The sequence below is a fragment of the Mustela lutreola genome, chromosome 6 (assembly GCF_030435805.1).
Source record: "Mustela lutreola isolate mMusLut2 chromosome 6, mMusLut2.pri, whole genome shotgun sequence".
In the NCBI taxonomy this organism is placed as follows: Eukaryota; Metazoa; Chordata; class Mammalia; order Carnivora; family Mustelidae; genus Mustela; species Mustela lutreola.
In genome coordinates this window covers 10,553,516-10,566,947 of record NC_081295.1, presented here as the reverse complement: position 1 = coordinate 10,566,947, position 13,432 = coordinate 10,553,516, and the positions used below count along the sequence as shown (strand labels likewise).

General features: G+C 41.1%; 1 long non-coding RNA gene across 2 annotated transcripts in view; it reads left to right on the top strand.

Moving 5' to 3' along the window:
• Positions 1–13,432, top strand: part of LOC131833431 (uncharacterized) — a 44,125-nt gene that overhangs the window by 4,161 nt on the left and 26,532 nt on the right. Inside the window, exons 2-4 of one of the 2 annotated variants that reach the window (XR_009354459.1) lie at positions 4,878–4,976; positions 7,745–7,819; positions 8,588–8,838. This is a non-coding gene — a long non-coding RNA (uncharacterized LOC131833431). Of the gene's footprint in view, positions 1–4,877; positions 4,977–7,744; positions 7,820–8,587; positions 8,839–13,432 lie in introns of those variants that run through there. The other variant, XR_009354460.1, reaches the window with a different exon arrangement.

The following is a 13,432-nucleotide window of genomic DNA, read 5'->3' as shown; positions in this document are numbered from 1 at the left end:
AGTGAAGTATTGTCAGACTCATTAAAAAGAAAATAAATAAAAGCCTGTTGAAGATGACATACATCTTCCTTGTACCTGTATATGTCTGTGAAGTACCATTCAATTCATATCTGGTTCCCGTCTTCATCATTCTTCCCCTGAAACTGCAACTTCTGTGGCATTTTATCCTAGGGCAGATGGATTTTGTGTCTGTGAATTTTTAGATTCTCAGTTGTGTCCTGGCAGTTCAGACCAGGCCAGAGGCATGTTAGGCCAAGAGGCATATGACCTCGATGAAATTATTGAGCTAAGTATTTCTATGTTGTCAAATAACCATAGCATCTGAAGAAATGATTGTCAACTTATGATTAGAACTTTAAGGCTCTTTCATCCAAAAAAGGTGATTTATTTGCAGTTGAGACCACTGAGGTCTTGGAAGTTGAGGGAGATCACCAAGGTCACAGGAGTTCATTCCAGACCCCAGCACAAGTCTCTTGGCCTGAGTCCTATGCTTTTTCTGCTACCCTGTGGGATTCATTGCACACATTAATATGAAATTTTTACAGCTTGCAAATATCAAAAGAACCATCAACTGACACTGATGATTTGTACCTTTGTTTAGGCTCAGCTAGTCTGACTCCTCTCTGAAGTCATAGTCAGGAGGCACAGCTCATCTTAGATCACAGATCCTGGAAACATCCTTAAGAAACACAAGTCACTGCAAAAGGATTTTAGGAGGTCATGTGGGGAGACAACACCAAGGTACACCAAGCATCTGTGCCTTCTTTAGGAAGTAGTGGGGTGGGTTGTGTAGCGTATACTGAAACTCATCAGCCAACGCGAGGCTGGGACAGGCAGGCTGGAACTCTGGTATAGCTGACTCGGGCCGCTGTCCGCATTGAGAGCTTCCTTCCCACCTAACTCCTTGGGCAGAAAGTGGGGAGAACTCATCCCATGGGCCAACCTTCTCATAAACCCAGAGCTTTCAGTCCTGCCCTGGCACCAGAGGAGTCTGAGTTGGTGTCACACACCCATGATCGAAATAAGGGAGCTTCGTGTGGTTTTGAACTCATCTAAGCATATTTGTGCCTACTCCACATGCCTTTCCAAATGACCTAATTGGACATTTTATTTATAAGTCCCATTCCTTAAACATGTCGTTTTCTGCTTCAGGCAATGTTGGATTCGTTTGTTTTTGCTCTTTCTGAGCTTTCAAGAGAAATACTGAAGGAGGATTCGCTGTGAACCAGATCGATACGATGGTTTCCATTTTTGGCTTTTTGGCATCTTTGCTTATGTTAATCGTTGTGTATATACAGTGATACGACATGCATTTCTGTCTGTGTAAATGCACATGCTTCTGAGAGACCAAGCAGCACAGGTTTCCGTGAGGCACACGTCTGTCAACCACGAGTGGAATGAGAGGAGTGAGTCTCCCATCGGGGGTTCCCTGTTGCTCCATACAGTTTGGGAAACGGAAGACACTCAACTTTGGAAAAGCACCTGGGGGTACTTGGGGGTAATGATCCTGTTTGTTACTTGGCTTATTCAGATTATGTTATAAATAGGATGGCCTCGATTTTTAAGTGACATCATTGATACAGCATTTGAAGCTTCCTCAGGAAAAGGAGCAGCGGTTAGTGTAGATCCTGGAACACTTGCTTGCCCTGCCTCACAGGATTGTTGCGAAGAGCAAATAAGGTGAAAATTGTAAGGGACGTTGCAAACTGTGACGATCTCTTCCCATTTATTGGTACAGGTACATGTTTGAGTTACATTTCAGCATGGAAGCAAAGACCAAAAATTCAGATTATTGCTTCCACCCACTCTTATGAAACTGTAGGACACTTAACCTGGTTTTTTCTTCAGTAGCTTTATTGATGTAGATTTTACATACCCTAAAATCCGCTCACTGTGAGTGCACACTGATTGATTTTGAGTAGTTGTATAGAGTCGTGCAACCATCGCTAGAATCCAGTTTTAGGACATTTCCATGACCCCAGTAAATTCCCGTTTGCCCATTTGCTGTTTAACCCTTTTCACACCCCAGCCCCAAGAAAACACTGATGTGCCAACTATTTCTATACATTTGCCTTTTCTGGACATTTCATATGAATGGAGTCTTTTGGATCTGGCTTCCTTCATATAGTTTATGTTTTTGACATTCATCTATGTTGTAACATATATCGGTATTTGGTTCCTTGTTATTGCTGAATACTATTCTGTTAACATTTGGCTTGTTTTGAATGTCTGACTGTTCGAAAAATGCTGCTATGAACATTCACGTACGTATCTTTGTCTAAGACATCTGTTTTCATTTCTCTTGGGTAGATTCCTAGGAGTGAATTGTTGGGGTTTATGTTTAGTTTATGTTTACATTTTTAAGGAACTGCCCATCTGTTATCCAAAGGGTCATATCATCTTATATTCCCATCAGCAATGTGCAGGGGTTCCGATGTTGCCACCGCAACCTTGCCAACACTTGTTATTGTCTGTCTTTTTGATGCCAGCTGTCCTGGTGGGTGTGTAGTGATGTCTCGTGATGGTTTGGATTTGTATTTCCTTAACAATTAATGATGTTGAGCATCTTTTCATGTGTGTGTTTGTCATTCATATATCTTCTTTTTTTTTTAATCTCTATTCAGATCTTTTGCCTAGTTTTAAAAGCTGGGTTGATTGCTTGTTATTGAGCTAGACCCTACTTGTTTTTTGTCATTAATTACCATTTCATCTTTCACCGACACGTGCTCTCCTATTCTGCTGCCTTCCAATGTTACTATAGGTCTGTGCTTCTTTAATTTTTAGTACAAATACATCTTTTTTCCTCCAAACTTGATTTTGAAACTTCCTCAAGGAAGTTTTCTTATTTCTTATTTATTTCTTTTTATAAGCCAGACCTACAAGATATTCTAAAGATAATATTTCCTCAATGAGAATTTGTCACATAAATGATGAAAAGCTCATTTTCTGTATATCAGTATCATCAGCACACCTGGTATTATAATTTAGTGGGTCGCATTTAATTTTCTTGATTATTACTTATTTTGTACATCCAAGGTTTCAGTTTTAAAATCATTTTGGAACTGAAGGAGCGCTTCAGATAGTAAATGTGGACAAACAAATTTAATTATCAGAAAAGGATTAAAAGAGATTCTGGGAAAACAATAGTTTGTGGTAGTTAATGTGTTCAAATAAATTCAGATTTTTAGGTATTATAATTTTTCTGCAAATGTCTCCGAGTGCCTTAACAAAAATAGCACAAAACATAATTATCAAAACGGACAACTCTCTCAAGTATACCCACGAGCAGCTTGAAAGCAAACCAAATGCTTTACCTATCACCAGTACTCTGGACCACAAATAAAGATTTCTTTTTTTTTTTTTTTTTTTTTTTTTTTTTTTTTTTTATATTTTATTTATTTATTTGACAGAGAGAGATCACAAGTAGGCAGAGAGGCAGGCAGGCACAGAGAGAGGAGGAAGCAGACTCCCTGCTGAGCAGAGAGCCCGATGCGGGACTCGATCCCAGGACCCTGAGATCATGACCTGAGCCGAAGGCAGCGGCTTAACCCACTGAGCCACCCAGGCACCCTAAAGATTTCTAATTATAAATATAAACCTACTTAGGTATCAGCCTGAATATAAAACAAAAACAACTTTCCCTATAACTAGTAAATAACAGAGGAAAAAAAAAAAAAAACTTTTGAGCCTTGCCTGGAAGGATGCCAAAGATATACACTTGAGAATATTTTAAGGTAATTAGCATTTTTGTCTCTGTGTCAGTAAAAATAGGCTTTTGCCTGCTACTAATTTTCTTTGGGTTAGTGAGACCATTGTATGAGTGAAGGGCCGTTAAAGGCCATTTATATTGTACAAACAGAGGCACAAATTAGAGAGGGCATGTTAATAAGGAGAGGGGCCTTATGAGTGCTCAATTATGAGCCCAGAACCTGCTTCTATTTTAGGGGGATAGAAAACACATCAATCTTGCTTTTAGAATATTTTCAATGAAAATGAACAGCACAGGGCATACTAAGAACCAGCAAAGGCTGTGGCCATGCGGATTTTGAATCGTTCTAACGCACCATCTGAGTATCAAAACTGTTACACGTTTAATGGGCTGAAATATAATTTGAGATCCCCGAAGAATGAGGTTCCCAAGTTGCATAAGAAATTCTAAAGGAAAAGAAATATAAAACTGGACCATCTGTTTCACTTTTCGGCCTGCAACCTTTAGAGTAGAATATTTGGAGGAGGATGCTGTTTAAACCCGAATAGGGATGAAATATAGTACATAAACTCATAACATATCATTAACTTCCTCTCTCCCAAGCACAATCAATAGCGTCCGCCCGCCTAGCTCTGCATGCTAAAAACAAAGCCCAGTGTTCCCCGCACAGAGCAGTCACTTTCCCCCACACCGAAACAATAATGGATAGATTACTCTCCGGCCCTAGGCAGTGCCTCCTGCCTAATTGGGGTGAGCAAATGGAGGGACCCACTCTACCCAGGCAAGTGTTCGGGGGATGTAATTATAGTTTGCATATGCAATGATATCCGTGTAAGCCCAGTTTGCACTTCCTTTAGCCACTACTCTCCGTGGCTTCCTAGCATGTTTCTTATTCATACTTAGGAAAACATTTCAAGATCTCCTCACCCCAAGTTACCTTTCCCCTTATGCAAAACACTGATTTTAGAAATAGAGCTAACAGGCAGTCAGGGTTCACGGAATGCTCAGAGAGTGGAAAGGCACTAAATAAAGCAGTGAAAGGTGGCGGGAATGAATGCCTTTGGTCTCGAGGTAGAGAAACCACTACCCCCTCAGTGCTATTCAGTAAGCCCAGAGCTGAACTTGTGCAAACCATGATTGTATTGGATTTTTGGCTTCTCTTTTTCAGGTGGCGCTAGTCCCCTCTCTTGAAACCTTTGTAACTATTAAGGCTGAAGTGCCATTTAAAGAAAAAGGAAGGCAAAGAAATGAGCTATAGGAAGCCATGGTGAGTCATTTGTCAATGAATCCTTTCTTGAGCTCATTGGGGAAGCAGGCTTCAGGGTGATGGGATCATAGGCTTTATTTTGAATTTGTCTGTTATAACCTTAAAGCTTTCTTCAAGAGAGACACATAGGGTTCATATCTGATATGCCGTCTCTGTTGCTACGGAAAAGTCTGTACTTAACCATATTACGGTGTTCTGTTAGGAGCAGGGAAACCAGAATATCAGTTCATCTCTTTTTAAAAACTGTGTTTTATGGGCGAAAACAAAACAAAAAACATGGACAGCACCTACTTTGGACGCCAGAGAACAATTTTAAAGGCCTTTTTTTTTTTACATTGTATGTATCAAGAAGCTGTTATGCATTTAAAGATTCATGGTGGCCTCTTAGCTACAGAAGTTAGCCGTCATGTTATACAGTTACTCACCTTATGCAATTTACATCTCTGAGTTCATCTCCATGTTGCATGTCTCATTTCCCCCCGAGGCTCCACAACGGAGCTCTCCGTTGGGCATGGATCTAGTACTGCCTTCTTGGTGCAAGGTGAAGGTGCTACGATGAGTACTTGCTGTTCTTGAGTCTTCTGTTCAAAATGGAAAGGTAGAGCTTGCCCTAACATGAAAATCTGGGCTTTCCTGGAAAAAAGGCAACAATGGCTCTAAACACAGTCTGAACATTTTCAGCTTTCACATTTTTTCTCTTTGTATCGGTCATTGCAAAAGAATCGTTTGATTCATTTTAAAACGGTAACATAGGGGCGACCTGGGTGCAGGAGTTTTCGTGCTTGGGATTGTGAGTTCAAGCCCGGTGTTGGGCACAGAGATTACTTAAATAAATAAATATGTTTTTTTTTTTTAAGCCAGGAATGTATTTTATAGTGCTAACTCCTACGCTTGTAGGTAGACCTGTTGTTTCCCAGCAGGGATCTAGAGTCAGGCTGCCAGGGTAGGGGTCCGGCCATTTGTAGCCTGTGTAATCTTGGGTAAGCTTCTTAACCTCCCTGTGCCTTAGCTGTAACACTGGAATAATAATGGCACCTATTCTATAGTGCTGAAGTGGGAATTAAATGAGATAGTTCCGGTAAAGCATGGAAAATGGTGGCTGGCACATAGTAGGTATGCAGTATGTGTTAGATTATTACATTGTTGTGTGTCTTTATCATCCTGCAATTTTTAATTTTGCCCTTTTCTATGAATATGGAGCCATTTCCTTAACTCAGAAGCATTTTTCTTAAAAGGATTTTATTTATTTCTTTGACAAAGAGTGAGAGAGCCAAAGCAGGGAGCGTGGCAGAGGGAGAGGGGGAAGCAGGCTCCCCACAGAGTAGGAAGCCTGATGCGGGGCTCCATCCCAGGACCCTGAGACCATGACCTGAGCCAAAAGCATACACTTAATGGACTGAGCCACCCACTCACCTGAGACGCATTTAAAATGGTAGAATTTGGGTCATTGTGGCAGGATGTTAGAAAAATACGTGGGATTGGGGGACTTTCCAGTGTCGCTCAAATAATACTGAGACTATAAATGACAGTTTCCCTGTAACTCTAAAGAAAATTTGGCCTTTCAGTCTGGAATAGTAGGTATGATTCCTTCTTTGCCCATTGTCCTTCTAATAGCTCTTTTTTGATTCTAGATAATACAAATTAAAAACTGTTTGCCTAGATGTATATATGTTATAGAGGTCTTTAAATCTCTGTTCACATCAGTGCTGCATTAACAATCCTTGTATGTTATTAAACGTAGAAAGAGGTTAAAAATAATTTTGATTGTTCACTCCAACATAGGCAAAGACCAATCATGGTCTTTGGGATACTGGCTTTTACCGGTATACTGAGTATAATAGATGTAGACAAAGACAAGGAGCTAGTTTTGTGTCTCTCCAAACTGAATGTGTAAGGTTTCAGCCAGACCTGGAATTGATTGTTAGTATTTGGCATTTCTTCACAACCAGCGGGAGCACTATTAGTAGGTCTCTTTCTTTTACTCAGAACGTAATTTGGTCTTGTCAAGTTAATTTGGCTATAGTCGAATGGAATTTTTTGTTCTTTAAAGGTTCGTTGTTGTTGTTGTTGTTTGCACATTTCATTTATATACTATCTCTAGTGAGGTCAAATTCCCCATGTAAATATTATCTGATTTATTCTCATAACATCTCTAAGAGATAGGGTGTGTTTGTCTATATTATTAACATCTGGTCTTAGAAGATCCACATTTACTTTGTTGGGAAAGCACCGAAAATAAATCTCATGTAGACACTAATGGAAAATATAATAGGAGATAAATACAGGTATGTCTGCAAATGAAGATATTTTCCCACCTTTGAAATCTGTTGACTAAAAAGATAAAAAGTGGAACAACTTATGATGATTGAATAGTAATAAAAAGCAGCATTTAATCTAAATCTCTCCTTCCTGTGATTACAGCATACTAAATATTACTCAGTACCGGAGAGTGTGCTGATGAGCTACGTAAATGTTTTCCAATAAAATTAAATAGATTAGATTTGGAAAGAGAATGTTAATGTTTCCAAGGCTTTTAAAGAGTCCTCTTTATTTTTTCTGGAAGAGTCTTCTTTTAAAACTTCTCTGAAAAATACGTGCTTGCAGACCGTGGCACAGTGTTCCGAGTCCTAGCAGAGTGGACACCATTATTTCCACGCGGGTAGAACAGGCGGAGGCAACCATCATGTGTGAGAAGTTCTTGTCGTCTGTGATCCTTTATTGTTAATTCTCTTCGTGTATTTTGCCTGCTGCTTTGTTTTGGTTGTCAGAGTCTGTTACTGAGACAAGAGGAAGCTCATCCTGTCCCGACAGCCGCAGAGTGAGTTGGCATGACACGCCGTGAGGTGAGTCTAATTGCTGTTAATATTGGGAGGATGCATAATCCTATTAAAACGAAGAACAGTTATAAAAAAAGATAAATAAGTGGTGGCAAGTCTAGATTACAAGAAAGAAGGACAGCCTGACGAGGGAAAACCCATTAACCTGAAAGGAAGCAGTTCTTTACTTCCAATGTAGCAGTTGTGAGGCCGCATTCCTACTAAATCCAAATGGAAACAGTTTTTTGAGTCATTTATAGACTTAAATATTAGGCTTTCTTATATGTGAAAAAGGAGACCCTACCGTGATTCCTAATTATTAATAGAATATCAAAATGCCATGTTAGGTAGGTTTCTAGGGAAGCTTTCATCTTGTTCCCTAGGTGTTATTAATGAGTCAAAAAAGGTAACTTATATTAGGTGGAAAGAACACCTTAAACCAATGCTTCTCAGACTCCAGTGTGAGCTTCATCTTGGGATCTCGATACATTGTGGGCGACGATTCAGTAGGGGCTGGATGGGCCCTGAGATATTACATTGGAGAAGCCCCAGAAGATGCCTGTGGTGCTGACTCAGGACCCCTCCTGGAGGAGGCAGGCTGCAGAGAACTCTCTTCTACAAAGAAATTCACACAACCATGGTGCTACTTGCTTTGTCATCATTTCCAGAAATTGAATGGCATTGGGGTAACAAAACCAAGTCACTTGCTTTGCAAATGGAAGTAGAAAGAATGAGCCAATTTAAAGCTTCAAGGACTCCTTTATGATTTTTTTAAAAAGTAATCTCTATCCCCAGTGTGGAGTCTGAACTCGACCGTGAGATCTAGAGTCGCACGCTGTGAGGCCGCCGACTCTTGACTTTGGCTCGGGTCATGATCTCAGGGTCCTGGGATCCAGCCCCATGTCATGCTCCCTGCTCAAGGATTCTCTCTCTCCCTCGGCACCCCCTACCACTCATGCATTTTCTCTTTCTCCTCTGTAAAATAAATAAATACATCTTTTTTTTAAAAAAATCGCATCCTTTAATGACTGAGCCAGACAGGCGCCCCTAGGACTCCTTTAACGACAGCTGGATTTACTGCTAAGGTTGAAACTATAGAATGGAACAGGCAGAAAGGCAGAAAGTCTCCTGGTTCCTTTTGGAGCTTCATTCATAGCTTCCTTCAATACTCCCCCTTCCTTGTTGTCATGGTTATTAGATGGCTATAGGAAACATGAACATATTCTGTGCATACAATAGACTTCACAATGGAAATTCATGATGACTTAGTAGAAGAGAGCATTGTACTGGGGCGCCCGGGTGGCTCAGCCAGTTCAGCAATGAGACTCTTAATTTCAGCTCTGATAGTGATCTCAGGGTTGTGAGATTGAGTCCTGGATGAGGAGTGCTCTGTCCTGGCCACGGAGCCTGCTTAAGAGTCTCTCTCTCTATCCCTCTGTCCCTCCCTGCTGCTCATAAGTACATGCATACTCTCTCTCTCTCTCTCTAAAAAATGAGAGAGAGAGAGAGAGAGAGCGCACATGCAAGCACTGTGCTGCTTCTCCATCATCCCACCAACCAGGTTGTTAAGTGAAGGTTTAATGCTGCAAGCATCTAACAGCATGCACGTTTCACCCATTTGACCTGTGCCCAGGACATGCCGTTTATTGGTGGTTTAATACCAGTAAGGTCATCTGACATCCCCCAGCATGAAGTCTGGTGCTGTGGGCTGTTGAATGCATTAATCTTAATCAAACCTCAGATAGCTGAATGAGAGGGAGAACTTCAAATAATTCAGAATACGTTGGAGTCAGAAGAGCTCGAAATGGGGAAAATGGGTTTCAGAAACTGGACTGCACATTAAATACTCTGAATTTGGGTAATCACAAACTACCGCTTATTACTTACCTCATAAGTTTGTAAGGAAAGTGTAAACAGAGGGTAAGAAGGTGAATTCCAACTCTAGAATATTATGTGGAGGTACTAGTCTGCTCAGGCTGCTTTAACAAAATACCATGGCCTTAGTGGCTTAAGTGATGGACGTTTATTTCTCAGTTCTGGGGCTGGGAAATCCAAGATCCAGGTGCCAGCTGGATTCGGTTCCTGGCTAGGAAGGACCTTCCCCCTGGTTTGCAGATAGACTTGCCCTGTGTCTTTAAGTGGCTGAGAGGGAGAGAGGGATCAGTCTTGCTCTTCTTATAAAGCTACTGATTTTCTTCTGAGGGTTCTAACCTCTGAATGCTCTACTTCATCTAGCCCTGAGTACCTCCCAAAGGCCGTATCTCCAAATACCATGACATTAGGACAGTTTCAACATGTGAATTTGGGGGGCCACCGTTCAGTCTGTTGTAGTGCTAACGGCTGACGAGATGGTGGTGACTTTGTCATTATAACACAAGCACAAAGATGAAGACTTTTTTGTTGCTTTTCAACTTCCATATACTTTTTATATTTGTTGTCTCTAAAACCGCAAGTGTGTGTGTATGACTGATGTCAAGTCTGGAAATAAGGCCCCTGATGATAGTGCCGCCGTCCCATTATTGAAGGCTGCTCATCCTAGAATCAGTTTATCTCCTACCCACAATACCACCTTTTAAAAAAATAATTGTGATGAATTTACGAACTAACTCGCATAATCTTACTCTAGGAAGACAAATTTAGTCCTACTTCGTGAAGACAAATTTACTTCTAGAATGTTATAGAAAAATCTACACCTTCTAGTACTCACTAGAAAGCAAACATGGCAGACAAATGTGCCATTGGAAAGACTTGTTTCCTAGTACAAACTCTTGGAAGTGATGTATACAATGGAACGACAAACTGCCCGGATGTCAGAAGGAAAGCGAGAAACCAAAGCTTAAGCAAAAAGTATAAGCGGAGGCTGCAGGGACCTCTGGGGGTTTCAGCTTTGGGTAAAGGCCGTGGGGGATGAGGATTGGCAGAGGAGGGAGAACTGGGGGCAAAAAATAAAGCCCGTAGACTCACTGGGCAGGGAGGCTGAAGCCAGTCCCCTGCAGAAAGCTTGGAGCCTCAGGAGAGTTAGCACAACCCCACTCATTGGCTGAGGGAAGGAGAAGGATGTTTGCTATAATTGAGCCCAAGCTGGGGCACAAGCCAGGGAAGGGACATCATTGGAGAGCAACTGATACCAACCTAGGCCACATCCTGAGAGGTCTGAATTTATTCTATATGCCTGGGAAGCTAGCTGTAAGTCCATTTCTTGGTATGCACTCTCTAAGCCAGTAAATTAACATAAAAGTACATCCAGAGCCTTGAAACCTGCAGAAATCTGACAGAAGCCGAGCATTCTGTGAGGTTACTTTCACAGCTTCTGGGTCAGAAGCTGGCTAGTCTGCTAGGGCTACCAGAACAAAATGCCGCAGGCTGGGTGTCGTAAGCACCGGAATAAGGCTGGAAGTCCGAGATCAAGATGTTAGCAGGTTTGCTTTCTCCCGAGGCCTCTCTGCGTGGCTTGCAGACATCTGCTTCCTGCTGTGTTCTCACATGGCCTTTCCTCTGTGTGTGCACATCCTTGGTGTGTCTTGCATTTTTTTTTTTTTTTTTTAAGAGGAAGGCAGAGGGAATGGGGGAGAGAGAGTCTTAAGCAGGGCTTGATCTAAAGACCCTGAGATCATGACCTGAGCCAAATCAAGAGTTGGATTCTTAACTGACTGAGCCACCAAGTCTCCCCTGTATCTCTTCCACATCTTATAAGGACATCATTAGTCATATCAGATGACTCTTATGACCTTATTTAATGTTAATCACCTCTTTAAGGGGCACCCTGGCTCAATTGGTAGAGCATGCAACTCTTGATCTTAGTGTTTGAGTTCAAGCCCCATGTTGATTTTACAGATAATTTTTAAAAATGTTAAAAAAAAAAATCACCTCCTTAAAGGTCATATGTCTAAATACTGTCACATTGGGGTTTAAGACTACAACATATTTGAATTTGGGGAGGAGGACATGGTTTAGTCCTTAACAGAAACCTCTCTCGGAAAAGCAACCAAACCCATGGAAGATGAATTCATAACCACCACAACAAAATGTTACAAAATACATAAGGAATGCTACTTTATGGTAGAGTTATCAGAGGCAAAAATCAGCTCCAAAACAACTACAGATGACAAAATCAGACACTAAAAAACAAATAGAATGAGCAAACAGATCTTTAAAAAACATTGAACATGCAACAAAACAACAAAGTGCCATGGAAATAAAGAATAGGCAGATTTGGAAAGAAATGGAAAGTCTGACAATGGAAATTGCAGTCATTACAATTTCACTGAACAAGTTAAATTACCATATTAGACACATCAGAAGAGAAAATTAGCGTAGTGGAAGATATAGTTGAGGAAACCACCTTGAATGAAGTACAGAAAGAGAGAAAGGGGTGGAGGAGATGAAAGAATGGTTCAGGGCGGGAAGACAGAAGGAGAAGGTCCATTGGGCACCTGCTATGTCTCAGGGAGACACAGGGAGAGAGGGGCATATGGGAGACAGGCAATATTCAAAAAGAAATGGAGTCTTTTAAAAGATCATGTAAGCCCAGTTGAGCCTTTTAAAATTATGGTGCTCCTGGGTGGCTCAGTAGGTTGAGCATTCCACTCTTGATTTCAGCTCAGGTTACGATCTCAGGGTCATGAGCCCCGTGTCAGGCTTCACACTGACCATGAAACCTGCTCAAGATTCCCTCCCTCCCTTTGCCCTTCCCCCACTGCTCGTGGATGTGTGTGTGCACACCCTCACTTTCTCTCTCTCAAAAAAAAAAAAAAATCAGCACCTCAGTATATACCAGAAAATGAATCTTTATGGTATTTGGTGTGTTGCTGTACCTCATTATTAATAATTCCAGTTTCATAAGCAAGTACTTTTCCTTTGCCTCGTGGCTCTTTCAGAAATGGTTTTGTTCACTTTGTCTGCCTTTGAAACTAGAGAACTATATTTTGTTGCTGCCTTATAAAGAGCTTTCCCATACATTCTGTCATCATCTAATTTCTTCCCCCTTCATGATAGAAATCAGGGAGGCATTTCCAACGTCCTGGACTAGCATGCAAATGGTAAAACATTACCAATCTGCGAACCAACAAGCGCTTCTGGAATCAGAATTTTCTTACCAACTGAGGTTGCTTTTCCTTGAAGCCGGTAGAGACTTGGGCATTCCCAGTGAGCACAGCCCTGTTGAGGAAAGTTCCTGACATTAAGGACTGAGGATCTTAAAGACAACCTACTCTCCCCCGTATTAGGACCAGACACCCGTTCAAAGAGATTTGCTGTCTAGATGATTGAGAAGAGAACAGTGTGAATATCCCTGAAATATCTGATAATGGAGGAGGGACTGCATAGAAACACTTGGGTTTTTTTTTTTCCCTTAAAAAATTAAATAGACTTTTAAGAATTTATTATGCGTTTTATAAAAGAAAAAAACTTCTCAATCAACTTTAAAAACACGATCATTTGGCTTTGGGCTCCCTCAAGACTTAAAATTCTGTGGAGGATTATGTGTGTGTAATTTCTTTTAATAAGCCACCCATAGAGGTCTGCTTTGGAAAGATTTAATCCCTGAATGTGTTTGTAGAAAATTCTGATTGCTATTCTAGAGAGGCAGGCCACTGTGCCTTGAGCAGTGTCCCATGGGCGCAGTAGCAATCCCCGGCACAA